At 37.5% G+C, this 16881-nt stretch overlaps 1 non-coding gene across 1 annotated transcript; it reads right to left on the minus strand.

Moving 5' to 3' along the window:
- Positions 1–16670: 16670 nt before the first annotated feature.
- LOC115213578 lies at positions 16671–16789 on the minus strand. The gene has a single exon (XR_003881830.1). It is a non-coding gene; the product is annotated as a 5S ribosomal RNA (ribosomal RNA).
- Between the last annotated feature and the right edge of the window lie 92 nt (positions 16790–16881).

The following is a 16881-nucleotide window of genomic DNA, read 5'->3' on the forward strand; positions in this document are numbered from 1 at the left end:
CCGATAGAATAAGTACTGGGCTTACAAAAGAATAAGTCCCGGTGTCGAGTTGCTCGATTAAAGGTAGTGCTCCAGCATGGCCGCAGTCAAATGACTGAAACAAGTAAAAGAGTAAAAGAGTAAAGAGTATATATAATAATAATAAAAAAAACAGGAACCAAGAGGTGGAACGAAACGACGAATCGGAACGAACCTGACGCGGGGCGCTGTCAGACAATAATGTGATAAATAAAAATATATGCATACATACAAACATATATGTACGTACCTACATCTAGGTACGTACATATATGTTTGTATGTATGCATATATTTTTATTTATCACATTATATATATATATATATATATATATATATGTATATAAAAACATACATACACACATGTGTAGTGTTCCTGTAAGCACGATGGTCTGGTGATCTGATGAGCTAGCTTTCTACGTTAGCACTGATTTCTGAATACAGAGATGTGTACTGTACAATGGTGAACATACGTATTAATGCAAACATGAAAGCATAATTTCTTCCCCACTGAAATCAATACTACATGAAGAAGGTTGTGAAACGGCCGGACCCCTAAGAATATCATGTGGTTAAATAAATATATATTCACCGCTCATGGCTCCTGACTATTATGTTCATGCCTATGCACACACATACACACACACTCACATACCCATAAACAAACGTCTTTATTACATATTTGTGTATGCGCGTGTCTGTATATTATATATATATATATATATATGCATATACTTACGCATACACATTTATACATTTCTACGTCTGCTATTATATGGGTGCTCGTCAGTGATTGCATATGCGTTCCTGTGTGTTCCTCCGTGTGTGCATTTGGTGCATGCATGTGTGAATCTGGGCATGCGTGATGCGTATGTGCGTAGATATGCATGTATGTATGTATGTTGCTGAGTGTGCGTGAGTCGATTTCCCAGTGAGTTTTTCTATACAGACAGCGCTATCTCACAACAATATAACTCTGACATTTAATGATTATCAAAACATTTGAATGAAGCAATTGTCTTTCACATACAATATACTTTTTGTATGAGCTTTACATTTTATCAGGAACATTGTTTCGTTTAACTGACGTTAACTGCGTGTCTCTTCTGACAATTACACACACGCACACAAGCAAAAAAAAAAAGGATAGTCATACACACACACACACACACACACACATACGCACATACGCTCAAAGATACACATAAACACGTACATGTACTCATACTCAAGTGCACTCATAGGTACATATACAAGTATAAATAATTTTACATGTATGCGTATATAAACGTGTGTTTATGTACATAGTTGAATGCATATATATATATATATATATATACATACATAAATATATATATACATACATATATATTTATATACACAGATATATATACACGTTTCTAAACTTGTGTATATGCATGTATATATGAATAAGGTTACACACATGCATACATGTATGTACACACACACGCACACACACACACATTAATAAATATGCAGATGTAATACACATGCATATAGATGTGTGTGTGTGTGTGCGCACATGCGCCTCTATTTATGTGCTTGTGCGTGTATGCGTACATATGCTAACAAGTACACACAACGCATATAATTATAAACTGTTTTATTCATAGCTAGAAAGATAAGATTCCTTCCAATCTGTGTTTTCTCTTACTTTCTTTCTTGCTTTATTTCTTTCCTTCTTTCTTTCTCCCTTGTTTTCTTTCTCTCTTTCTTACTTTCTTACTTTCTTCTTTTCTTCCATTCCTCCTGCCTTTCTTTATGACATTCTTCTCACTTCCGCTAAGTACAACATGTATTTACAGGTGGAAATGAATAAGTAAATCAATAAATAAACTCTCACATACGCACCATACACACATATACATACATATACATAATTATATGTATATATATATATATATATATATATATATATAATATATATATATATATATATATATATATATATATATATATATATATAATATATATATATATATATGTATATATGTATATATATAGATATACACATATATTTGTATATAATTGTGCCTATAGAAATTTATCTGTCTGTATATATATATATATGTAAATTATAAAAATAAATCTATGCCAATAATAAAAGTAAACAAATAATTAACAACAACAACACCAACAATAATAATAATAACAACAACAACAATAATAATAATAATAATAATGATAATAATAATTAAATACACGAATATATGCTAAAATATATAAATAAATAAATAATAGATTGTGTGGGGAGAAATATATAAAAAAGGAAATATACAAAAATGATAACAGTTTAGTGGTACAGAAATAAAGAAGAGTGGGTTTTATGGTAGAAGCAAAGGGCTTTGTAAATATTTCGGTATGAGTGTATGCATGTCTGCTTATGGTTATGTGTGTACACACACACACATCGGAAGAGATAGAGAGAGAGAGAGGGAGGGGGAGAGAAAAGGGAGGGAAAGTTATATATGACTGTTCTTAAATAGACATTTATGTTTCTTTGAAAATATGCGCATATTTATCCTTAAATACACACTATACAGACTGACATACAAACAAACGCCTACACATACATACAAATACACATACATAGATATATATAAGCCAACCCGTCTGGAGCAAAGTATGAGTGAACTTGGAATATTGGAGAAGAGAATACAAATCCTTAATTCATACACTACAAATGATCACGATATGAGGGACGATAAAAATCTGCAAGGCTCTCTTAAGGTTTAACGGATGACTCAAGATGCTTTCCTTCAAAATCTAGCTACCAAGGAGGTGACCGGTCAAAATTTACACTAAATTAAGAGAAAGAGAAGCCTATATTATATATATATGAAACAAAGGCGACTGAAGAAGGGGAATTTTCCTTGTTTTGTATGTCCTGTACTCTATTTTTTCGTTGTTTAAGAAAAAATGACCATTTCTTTGGTTTTGTGTTTATGTTTTCATTTCTCATTGTGTTCGACGTTTTTTTGGTGTCCTGTACCCATATATGCATGTATATATACATGTAGAGGTAGGTATGTACATATATGTATGTATATATGCATATGCTTCATTTATTTATTAATTTATTATATATATATACATATATATATATACATATATACATATGTATATATATACACGCATGTGTGTGTGTATGTACTAATATGTATATATATATGTATATACGATGTGCCTGTGTATGTGTGCGTGTGAGTGTCTCTTTTGTGTATGTATATAATCTTTTCTACTCAAGGCTCAAAGCCCGAAAATTTAGGTGAGCGGGCCAGTCGATTAGATCAACCCCAGTACGCAACTGGTACTTAATTTCTCGATCCCGAAAGGATGAAAGGCGAAGTGGATCTCGGCGGAATTTGAACTCAGAACGTAAAGACAGACGAAATACCGCTAAGCATTTCCCCCGGCGTGCTAACGTTTCTACCATCTTGCTGCCTTTGTGTATATATATATAATACAGGAATAATTTATGCACCTAATTTGTACTTTTTACTTTACATATTCCAACATTTTTGTTTTCAAAATTTTCTTCTTTCTCCTATTAGTCTATAGTGCCATCATACTTTATTCCACTCCTTCCTTCTAACTTTTCCGTTATTCCTTTCCTAAATTATATAACTTCTATATATATATATTATCTGTAAAAGTCGGTGATTGTGGGAATTAATTAATCATGTAGTAGATTGCTCCATTGTTGGTGCATATACGATCGCATTACAGAGACCGTCTGTTATCTATTTTATTATGTATATAGGCGAAGCCAATGTTGTATACATATGAATCTCGCTTGACACCAATTGGCTTGACGTTCAGTCCCACTTCGTAGCACATAAGGCAAGTATCTTTCATTATAGACCCTGGTCGAAACCAATGCCTTGTGCGTGAATTTTACACGAAAACTGTGTGGAACCCGTCGTATGCATATCTATACATTATGTATAGACATGAGTGTGTATGCATATGTTTATATATTTGTGTTTGTCCCCTACTACCCGTTAACATCCGGTATTAGTTTGCATACGTCCCCACAACCAAACGCTTCACCCCCCCCCCAAAAAAAACCCATTGAAGTGTCTCATTTAAAATAACTACTTGTGTCGATTTGTTCGACTAAAGCAATTCAAGGTTGTGTCTCAACAAGGTCCTATTCCAATGAGTGAAGCCTGTAAGAAATAAAAGATGAAAGATACACGCATAGAATATTTATTTACGCTTAATATACATCGCAGATGTGAAATACATCTTTTCCTAATACTGTAGATTAACAAGTTGAAGAATCTTGGATTGGCGGAGTAAACGCGATGCGCTCTTTAGTAATTTCTTTTCTACTTTTTGTTGAAATACTCTAAGAGGTAAAATTGCCTTCCAGCCACCGTCTTGAATTGTGAAAGCTAGTTCCCATGTCCTTACAATGTCACTCTGTTGTTAGGATTTCGGCCTTGCTATGAAACTTGTGGTGGAAGCACTCCGTCGGTTACGACGATGAGGGTTCCGGTTGATCCGAATCAACGGAACAGCCTGCTCGTGGAATTAACGTGTAAGTGGCTGAGAACTCCACAGACACGTGTACCCTTAACGTAGTTCTCGGGGATATTCAGCGTGACACAGAGAGTGACAAGGCCGGCCCTTTGAAATACAGGTACAACAGAAACAGGAAGTAAGAGTGAGAGAAAGTTGTGGTGAAAGAGTACAGCAGGGATCACCACCATCCCCTGCCGGAGCCTCGTGGAGCTTTAGTTGTTTTCGCTCAATAAACACTCACAACGCCCAGTCTGGGAATCGAAACCGCAATCCTATGACCGCGAGTCCGCTGCCCTAACCACTGGGTCATTGCGCCTCCACGATGAAACTTGTATACCTTTATATACATAACCAAGTATAATGGCATATCGTAAAGGGTCACGGTACTTTATAATACTTTATAACTCATGTTTGTTATCACTTAAAGTCATTTCGCCTTCATACTGAGAGTTGCTTGTATTACCCGCCATAATGTTTTTTTCTGACTCTCACTTGGAGAGAAAATTCTGGAAATTAAAAAATGTTATGTGTACGTCACTCCGTACACCACCCATCATCTGACACTAGTGTATCTGTGTGTGTGTCAGCATGCACCAGTGAGTTCGTTTCTATGTGTTTGTATATTTGCTTAACAATGTAAAGCTAAGTGTAAGCAGTTATATTAGAGCTTATATGTATGCGTGTATATGCAATATATATGAACCTATTTGCGTATAAAAAATAAACGAAAGAAAACAAAAGAACTCATTAAACTTCAGCTGCACTACTGAAGTAATCTCTTTGTTTATAACCCTATTGAAAATGACAATGTAAAGTACATATATATATATAGACTTACACACATAGACACACACACACAACATACATCCATATACAGATGCACACACGCATAATACATACACATACACTCACATATATATAAACACAAATAATTACATACGTATGCGTATTTCAATTATATACGTATACACACACACATATACATACATATATATATATTATATATATATATATATATAATATATATATATATTTATGTATTTTGAGGTCTGTTTCAGCATAAGTTTACACTATTATATCACACATAACATATGCACAATGTAAAACATATATACACACAAACATCTGCAGACATACATAATACAGTTCACTGTATTACAGTGGGAAAGGATAAATGTGCATTTATATGTATATATATATATATATATATATATATATATATATATATATATATATATATATATCTGAGGCTCCGACTACGTACTCTTTCTTTGTCAACACACACACACAGGCACACACATACACATACACATATACACACACACGTACACACACGCGTGCATATATATAGAAAGATAAATAAGTAGGTAGATAGATAGATAGATAAATAGATAGGTAGGTAGATAGATAGATAGATGGAAACATTGATTTATGAAAGAAATAAATGAAGATAAAAATGTGCAACGATTAGCAACGATATGCAATATATATGTATGTGTATGTGGGTGTGCGTGCGTGTGTATGTGTGTATGTATTATATATATATATATATATATATATATATATATATATATAATATTATATATATATATTATATACACACACATATACACCTCATCTTCCACCACAATTGCTCTTAATTTCTCCTTTTAATTCCCTCTCCTACTGACATTCAGCTATTTCCTCTCACCTCTACCCTGCGTTGTTTTCACTTTGATTTTTATTTTCCTTTAACACACCACTACCGCCTTCACCTAACATTTAGCTTCTCGTGACTTCTCCTTCCCATTCTTTTAATACTTACATCCCTCATTAAAATCGACCTCTTTACTTTCTCTTCGCATCCCACCTGTGCTGTTCCTTATATATTTTATTTCATTCATTTTACATTTTCTTTCTATTGACATTGCAAATTTACCAAAGAAAAAAATAGCAAAGAGGAACAAAAGCAAAGAATATTTCCAAAGAATGGCAATGTTTTCCGCAAATACAACCCACTACCCTCACCACCGTCTGCAACAACCGCGGCACCAGTATCTGTTAGCATCACACCAACAGCATGATACAAACAATTTCACACTACCAGCGCTAGTACCATCTCCACTACCACCGCCACCGCTAGCAACGGTACCACGAGCACCACCACGAGCACCACCATCAGCACCACCACCAGCACCACCAGCATCACTACCAGCACCAGCACCACCATTACCATCACCACCACCACCAGCACCAGCACCAGCACCACCTCCACCAGCACCACCACCATCACCACCAGCACCACCAGCACCACCACCACCACCACCATCACCACCACTAACAACAACAACAGCACTAGCAGCAATAGCAACAACAGCAACAACAACTCCTACCACCACCACTACCTCGAGATTCCACCGCCTCTATACCTCTCACTATAAACCTCCATTACCATCCCATCAATGCACCATTCACTGCCGGTGTAATCACCTGATCCGTCCCGGTAGCACAGCTACCCACATCACTTCCATCGACATTACTCCTACTACTACTACTACAAGAACTACTACTACTACTACTACTACTACTATACTACTACTACTACTACTACTACTGTCCCTACAGCCGCATCACCACCATCACCATCCTCACCACCGCCGCTACTGTCGCTGCCGTCACTGTCGTCGCTGCCGCCAACGTCGTCGCTGCCGCCAACGTCGTCTCCGCCGCCCCCGCCTCCGCAAACACCATTACTCTTATAATCCCATTAACGCTATCGTAACATTCGTCGCCGTGTACGAAGCATACTCCAAGTAAAAGAAAATGTGGAGACAGTCGCAGTAACATCCAGCAGGTGTCTGTCTGGTTTTGAAGTCAACTGGAGTACACAGCGTTGGCTGAAAAGATGGTGTTGTCACAAACAACAGCAACCACAGCAGCAACTTAGAAAACAGCAACAAAATAAGTAACCACTGCAACAATAACTACAACCACAACAACAGAATCAACTACAGAAACAGCAATAACAGTACGACAAAGACAACAAAAACTGATAAAACAAACAAAGAACAATATCAACGGCAGAGACATCCGTTTACTTGACGAATGTTTATCTCGTGTGCATTGACTTTGAAAAAGCTCAGCTAGAGGAGTTAAAGAGTGTCTAAACTACGGAGCTTCATGAAACTCAAGGATGTCAAGTTTATTTGCGTCGAATAAGCCTCATTCAGTTACTATACATGGGCATGGATGATACGTCTAAATTTATAAGCAACATCGTCTAGACATGTCTAAATTTATAAACAACATCATAATATTATACTTGATATGATGATTATTTTTGTTCTCTTTGTAGGTTAAATGTAAATAATTTCATCTTTATTCCATGTAAATGATTTCATCTTTATTTCATCTTTATATCATCTTTATTTTTAATTCGAAATATATCTGACTAATAAGTTCCCAGCTGTGTCATGCAGCAAGATTTCTAGAAAGGATGAAATCGTGTTATATATGATAATCTATTTCTTTATTACCCACAAGGGGCTAAACATAGAGGAGACAAACAAGGACAGACATAGGTATTAAGTCGATTACATCGACCCCCAGTGCGTAACTGGTACTTAATTTATCGACCCCGAAAGGATGAAAGGCAAAGTCGACCTCGGCGGAATTTGAACTCAAAACGTTCGACAGACGAAATACCACTAAGCATTTCGCCCGGCGCGCTAACAATTCTGCCAGCTCGCCGCCTAATATATATGATAACCGCCAACCAAAATGTTTAAGCACATTGTAATAAATAACAGTAAAATTCCACGTGCGAATTCTGTGCGTCTTCGTATTCCAAAATTTCAAATTCAAGGTCCAAATTGTAATACAACCTCATGTTGTGAGTGGACGGTTATCTGCCGTAAGCGAACCAAATGTTCAGCTTCGACTTTTTATTCTGTTATTCTCTATCAGGTTGGGTCGTATCTTGCGAATTACCCATGTTTCTTTCTTGATTTCTATATATAATCTTTCATTCAGGAGGGAGGTAGTAACGATGACCCTTTACAAGGAATAAGTCTAAGACCACAGAGTGGCAGGGATGGAGGAAAGCTGAAAGTGGAGACCTGGCTTGATTGCTTTCGACAGTGTGGACACATCTAAGAGCATCCATACTAGAAGGTTCTAGTGTTATATCCAGGAGTATATGTGTATATAATTAGACACACATACACACACACTCACTCGTTCGTACATATATATAAATTTCTTTACTACCCATAAGGGGCTAAACACAGAGAGGACAAACAAGGACAGACAAACGGATTAAGTCGATTATATCGACCCCAGTGCGTAACTGGTACTTATTTAATCGACCCCGAAAGGATGACAGGCAAAGTCGACCTCGGCGGAATTTGAACTCAGAACGTAGCGGCAGACGAAATACTGCTAAGCATTTCGGCCGGCGTGCTAACGATTCTGCCAGCTCGCCGCCTTGTTCTGCCAGCTAAGCACTTAGTGAAAGGTCGATAGTGCGGTGCTTCGGCAACAATTCTTTGGAAGTTGATGCAAATGTTTGTTTCGGTCGGTGTCCCATTTGAAGTGAGAACTTGAGTTAATACATCAGGACAAACGGACAAGAACCTACCAAATAAATGTCATGTGTTCTGGGAGGAGCTCTGAACCCATGGTTTCAAGGCAAGTTTTAATGTCGGAATGACTTAAGTTTGAGATGCTGTTCTATTCTGAACATATCTCGCGTGATAGCTTTCAGATGAAAATTTGCAATCATATTCCCAATTACTTATACTCTATAAGTTACTGTACTTATGATAGTAGATTGAACCCTGTAATATCATTTTACCTAAATAGTAGTAATTAAGAAATATCTTGGAAAAATAAATTCAACAAAGTTATTATATATATTATTTATAAAAACCAATGCCGCCAAATAGACGAAGATTAAAATCATGAAATAGTTTAATGAATTGTGTGAAGTCTTTCGAAATTTGTAGTGAATACATAAATATTAAATAATACTAGTTGTCCTGGAAATATAAGTGATTTATTCAGTGCATTTGAACTGAAAATATTTTTACAAGCCAATGTTACTTTTGAACACTTATACAGGAAGTGTTGTGCTCACAGTCATAATGTTGTGGGTTCGATTTCTGATGGTGCCATTGCACTCTTGAGCAGTGAACTTCATTACTCGCTTTTATATCCTTATATCCTGATGAAAATGAGATCCAGCCCAGGGCTGGAAAAGCTGTTACACCTTTCTCTCACTCCAACTGGCACACTGGGGAGCCAAAAGAGTGCCTGTGTCTCATCGAAACTAATCAGACATGTAAAGCAATTAGCTCTTGTTTGCGAAAGCTAAGCTTTAGAACATGGAGCATTTCTTAGTACAGATGCATTTTACCTCACGATTAAAGAAATCCTTTCTAACTAAAAATGGTTCTTCGGCTTCCTAAAAATATGCTAATTATTCGTTCAATTGTTTTTGTAACTATTTATATAATTACTCATCCGTATTTTCTGTTTTAGAGTTGCTACCCCTTTGTTGTTTTCTGTACTATTTTAAACGCTTTTACAAACCGCAAACTATAATCAATATTTTCCTTCTCTTTCTATCCGGGGTTGCTCTTGTTAGTATGCAACATATAATTTGCCATATATACGTGCATATGCACACTTACAGATGCTAATACATATATAGTTATTAATGTATATATGTATAGACATATCTAAACCTATATATATATATATATATATACATACACTCACATATGCATACGTTATACAAATACATATATGTGTTTGAATGCCTTTGAATGCATATGTATATATGTGTATGAGTGTGCATACATATATATATATATATATATTATATATATATATATATATATATGTATGTATGTATATGTATATATGTATATATATATATATATGTGTGTGTGTGTGTGTGTGTGTGTACATGTATGCACGTGTATACACGTGTAAGAGTTAATAAGAACGCACAGACGCATACAAGAACAGTGCTTCTCCATACACAATCCTTTATATTAATCTTTCATTATTTTTTCCGCCATTTAACTTTACTCCCCCACCGCAGGCCTCCTTACCTTCATTTCCGTCTCGTCTTTCTTCTAATACCTCTCAATATTTTTTTTCTGTCTCACTACTTCATTACCATCATCATCATCATCATTACTACCACCACAATTAATCTTTACACCACCACCACCACCACCACCGCCGCCGCCGCTGCCACCACCACCACCATAATCATCTACAAGATTGCTACAAGCTCCAGAATTACAAGTTTCCCTCCACGAACACACAGGAAGCCTAATTAACGTCGTGCTCCTTCTTCTCCTCATCATCATTATCATCATCTACGTCATCATGATTTCCAGTACATTCATAACGACAACCATAACCAGCATCAAAATAATCATCCTTATTGTCCTCATCACTTGCACCTATCATCACCATCACCACCGTCATCAACGTAATCGGTAGAATCGTCATTAACAACACTAACGCCGTTATTATTAAGACTATCACAACAACAATTGTAATTACCATCAGCGCCACCAACATCGCCACATTACGAACAACACAGCATCGTCACCATCGTCGTCGTCGTCGTCATCTCATGGAACGTCGACGTTATCATCAGTTGGTATACAACCCTTAACGTTATCGTCAACATCATTATTATCGTCAGTGGCACATTATCAAACCGTCCCATCTCCTCCTGCTCCTGCTCCACCTCTTCCCCTTCAGTATCATCATCATCATCATCATCAACATTATTATCATCACGAACAGCATCACCATCATCTTCGTCATCAACTTTATTATCGATTTTTCTCGTTTTCTTTATCTTCATCATCATTATCATTATCATTATCATTATCTTCTTCTTCTTCTTCTTCTTCTTCTTCTTCTTCTTCTTCTTCTTCTTCTTCTTCTTCTTCTTCTTCTTCTTCTTCTTCTTCTTCTTCTTCTTCTTCTTCTTCTTCTTCTACAACAGCAACACCTACTACTAATCTACTACTACTACTACTACTACTACTACTACTACTACTACTACTACTACTACTACTGCTGCTGCTGCTGCTGCTGCTGCTGCTGCTGCTGCTACTACTACTACTACTATTACTACTACTACTACTACTACTACTACTACTACTACTTTCTTCATTATATCCGCATAATGTATTTAATGTTGTCACAGTTACCTCACTCATCAACCTCAACTCACATCACTAGATGCACTCTACTCCATCCTAACCCACCCTTCCACACCTAGCCCCATCGCAGCTCACCACAGCAACATTTACCCAATTTACATCCCCTACAGCACGTCGGGATGCAAATGGTGGGAGGGGCAGAAATACGCAACGCTTCCGTTTGATATAAGTATGACTAAACGAAATAAAACAATTAAGTTTTTGTGTTTTTTCAAAATATATAGAGACGTGTGTGTGTGGGTGTATAATAACAAATTAATAAATAAAACATATGCATATATATGTTTTATATATGTAAAAAGTCATATACATACATATATGTACGTACCTTCATCTACATGTATATATACATGCATATATCGGTACAGGATACCAAAAAAAACGTCGTACACAATGAGAAACGAAAATATAAACACAAAACCAAGGAAATGGACATTTTTCTTAAACAACAAAAAAATAGAGTACAGGACACACAACACAAGGAAAATTCCCCTTCTTCAGTCGCCTCTGTATATATATATATATATATATATATATATATATATATCACGCTGGTCAGGGTCCGTTTTTGCATTGTTTTAGCCCTCAAATGACGCCATCCTGCTGGCTAGGCGAGCAGGCCAAGATTTCCCGGTCATCGAAAGGATAACTGGCGCAACGTGAAGGAAGTGCTTTGATCAAGAAAGCCACACGCCGCCCAGTCAGGGAATCGAACCGACGATCTAATATTTACAGATATTTATTTAAATGTAATATACAAATAAAATATCTGTAAATATAAACCATCCGATCTTCTGAGTACCTCATTTCTTCTAATATATAATACCTGTACATCATCTCCAAACCTTCCAATATATATATATACATATATATATATATATATATATATATGTACAGATCTCTATATGTATACTCGTACGTATTTATGTGTGTGTGTACGTATGTGTGTATGTGTGTGAGCGTATGTATTCATTTGTATACGCTCATACATACTCATTCACGTGAATACATATATATGAATGAGTTTCTGGGGATAGAGAACGGTAACAGGTTAGCTGTTGTCACTGTTGATGCACTTCATATTACCATTGATGCTGCTGCCATCGCCACTGTTGTCGTGCTGCTTGTTACTGTTCTTCAATACCTGGTGCTATTCTAGACACACACACAGGTATATATATATATATATATATATATATATAATATATATACATACATATATATATATATATATATATATATATATATATATATATATATATATATATGTGTGTGTGTGTGTGTTGTGTGTGTGTATCTTTCATCTCTTATCTCCTACTTCAGTCATTAAACTGCGTCCATGCTGCAGCACTGCCTTGAAGAACTTTAATCGAAAGAATCGAGGCTTTAGTAAAAGGTATTTGCCTAAGAGCCACGCATCGGGACTACACCCAGGGCCCACCTGCAGCTAACACCCCACCACACACAAATACACACATACATATAGTATATATACTCCTGTGTGTGCATATGTGTGTGTGTGTACCTGTGTGTGTATAATAAAATATAGGTTAGCAAATAAAGAAAGTAACAAAAGCTAGTGTTAATCATATAATTTCTTTGAAAACGACAATTATTTAAGTTATTGAAAATTAGCGATATAATTATAAAAGAGAGGACTCGCAAAATTATCGTACATATCTCCATTAAATGAACGATTGAGCCTGCAATTTTGCTGCTATAATGTTAACTTATTTCCTTTTTATGGAAGTGAACATTGAACAGTAGTCAGATATATAGTATGATACAATGTAATATACTGTACTATATTATACTATACTATAATATAGTATACCATAATATATAACACAATACAATATAACAAGATAATATAATATAATAAATACAATATAACATATGTATAATCTATCTATCTATCTATCTATCTATCTATCTATCTATCTATCTATCTATCTATCTATCTATCTATCTATCTATCTATCTATTTATCTATCTACCTATCTAGACAAATACTGGTATAGCAAATAAATTATTAATATCATCGCCGCCTCTAGAGGATGTGTAATTATTTCCAATACAACACACGATCCATAGAAGAAGGGCCGAAAATTTCAAGAAGGAAAAATTTTCCAAACCTGAGATGCTGTAAAGGATAGTGTTTGGCAGTGCTACCAATGGTCATTGTCGGTTCGAAATAAATGCAACATGCCCGGAAATACCGTTTGCTGGGCATGTCCCAGATGTCCGTCGAGCGTCGAAACTGTTCTGCATGCACTTGTCCCGTGCCCAATTATCGCTGATTTATGGAGCTATGTTGAACACCTTCTGTTGCGTTCGGAATGGATCAGGCAATCAAGTGAGACCACAGAACATATTGTTTGTCCAAAAAGGACAGGCAATTTTCATCTGACTGATGGTGTTATCGAAAATTATTGTGTAGACCAGATTGAAGTGACTGAAGGTGCAACGTGGCACAAAGTTACAATTCGGTCTACTTCTAGCCGGGATGGGTGTATGCTACACGAGTCCAGGCAGATGTGTACGGAATTTCAGCAGCACTTCACCGAAATGTTTGGGGTGCGCGGTGCATCGTCGACGGAGGTGGATTTCACCTCCTATCTCGGCGGCATGCCGCGCCTTTCGGCCAGGGATGCGGAGTTCTGCGAAATGTCGGTAACAGCCGAAGATATATAGGAGGCCATGAAGGCCTGCCCAAGAGAGAAATCTCTGGGGTTGGATGGTCTACCTTTCGAGCTTCATCTTCATATGCCAGACTTGTTCGGTGATATCTTGGCAGATGTCTACCACAACTGGCAGCAGAACGGGAGAATACCCAGTGCTGTGAGCCATTCCAACCGACTGCTTGGTAGGGTGTTGGACGGAAGGACCAGTTAAATTGCATTGAGTCTGGTTTGGTGTTGAACGCCAGGTGGACAAGACTGGGGGTAGGTGACGAGCAGGATAGCCAATTTCACCCAGAAATGGGCAGAGAGGAAACTGTCGCTGAAAGGTTGGGTGGCGGTGGTGAATGCGTACATCGATTCCGTCATCTACTACCGCCTGACCGTCGTCACTTGCCCTGCTTCATGACTGACCAAGCTGGAGCGCTTGCTCTTCTGCTTTCTGTTGAAGGGTCGTGTTCCACTCGTCAGACGCTCCATCTGCTATCAACAGCCGCTGAGTGTATGGCTAATGATGCGCAGACACGCGCTGAGGCTGCAACATCCACAGCACTTTCTTAACGGTGAACAGGTGTGGTCACCGTTCACCAAATGGGACTTTCCGCAGCTCGTCTCATAGATGGAGTTACAGTCCTGGGTCAAGCGTTGACCAAGAAAGGGCGCCTGGTAACTGGAGTGTCTGCAAGCGCTCACAGCTTTCTTCTGTTAGTCGGGTAACGCGATTGGTGGAAGTTCCACCATGAAGTACCATAGGGGATTAGTGGCGGGCAAGAGCGACGAATTCCTCCGGGAAACTCTAGGCATCAGGAGAGATCAATTAACTGGTTTCTCCCAGAGGACTTTCAGGCCGGGGCCTCTGGATAACTCCCAGAAATTCCTGGGCTAGCAATGCTACCGGGGAGCTCTGTCGCTTCGAGAAAGCTCTATAGACACGGAAATGCTGGTAGGCGAGCCTGTCCGAAGTGTGCGCAGGGCGACAAAACAGTCCTGCACACATTCGTCTATTGTCCATAACTTCTCGAGCTTTGTCGAATAGCTGTTATCACGTGTGGGACAAATCCGGTTATCAGCCGAGTCCATCGAGAAGAACGCCCCGCCACCTTCCTTTGACAAGGAAGGAAAGGCAGTTTTCCTTTGTCCGGTGGCTATGGCTAAGGAGGAAGTGTGGTGGACAAGATTGAAGGACTAAAGACAGATACTTTCTTCTTCCTTATTAACTTTTACAAGTTTCTCTTGACAACGAAAGTGAGGGTAGAGTGGGAAGTTTTGCCCCTCTCCCCAGTAAATTTGTTGAAAGGTGGGTGCGTGTGGCGAGGATGACTCCTGTGTATGGACTTACTCTAAACTTCCAATTGTAAAACGGAGGAGTTGAGAAGGGGAGAGGCACTTATTGAGGTGTACCAAGCGGACAGGATAACGATAATGTGTGGGGTTCCTCGAATGTCCCCGTGAGGAATTTCACCATTTAAGGGAATTTTATTGTTTAATTGTATTGTTAATTGTCACTATTATTTTATTGGCCAGTAAGTTGAGGGTAGGGTCTAAATCAATTACATCCACCCAAGTACTCAACTGGAAATGCCCGGCGATCTCACGATTCTGCCAGTTCGTCAACTTAATAATAATGATGATGATGATGATGATGATGATATAATAATAATAATAATAATAATAATAATAATAATAATAATAATACTCTTTTACTCTTTTACTCATTTACTTGTTTCAGTCATTTGACTGTGACACCGCCTTTTAGTCGAACAAATCGATCCCAGGACTTATTCTTTGTAAGCCTAGTACTTATTATACCGGCTTCTTTCGCCGAACCGCTAAGTTACGGGGACGTAAACACACCAGCGTCGGTGGTCAAGCGATGTTGGGGGGACAAACACAGACACACAAACATATACACGCATATATATATATATATATATATATACATATATATATATATATATATATATATATATATATATATATATTATATATATATATATACGCACACACATATACAACGGGCTTCTTTCAGTTTCCGTCTACCAAATCCACACACGAGGCTTTGATCGGTCGGATGCTATAGTAGAAGATACTTGCGCAAGGTGCCACCCAGTGGGACTGAACCTGGAACCATGTGGTTGGTAAGCAAGCTACTTACCACACAGCCACTTCTACGCCTAAGTGTGTGACGCTTACACCACCTAGGTTTCCCAAGCGGTCGCCCATCTAAGTACTAACTAGGCTCGACGTTGCTTAACTTTGGTGATCGGATGAGAACCGGTGCTTTCAACGTGATATGGCCGTAATAATAATGTAAGTTTAACGTATGAGGCAACATTAGAAGAATAAATAAAAAGGGTACCTTTTATGCTTTGTGTAGGTCTGAGCATATATCACAGT

The sequence above is a fragment of the Octopus sinensis genome, linkage group LG6, assembly GCF_006345805.1.
Source record: "Octopus sinensis linkage group LG6, ASM634580v1, whole genome shotgun sequence".
Taxonomy (NCBI): domain Eukaryota; kingdom Metazoa; phylum Mollusca; class Cephalopoda; order Octopoda; family Octopodidae; genus Octopus; species Octopus sinensis.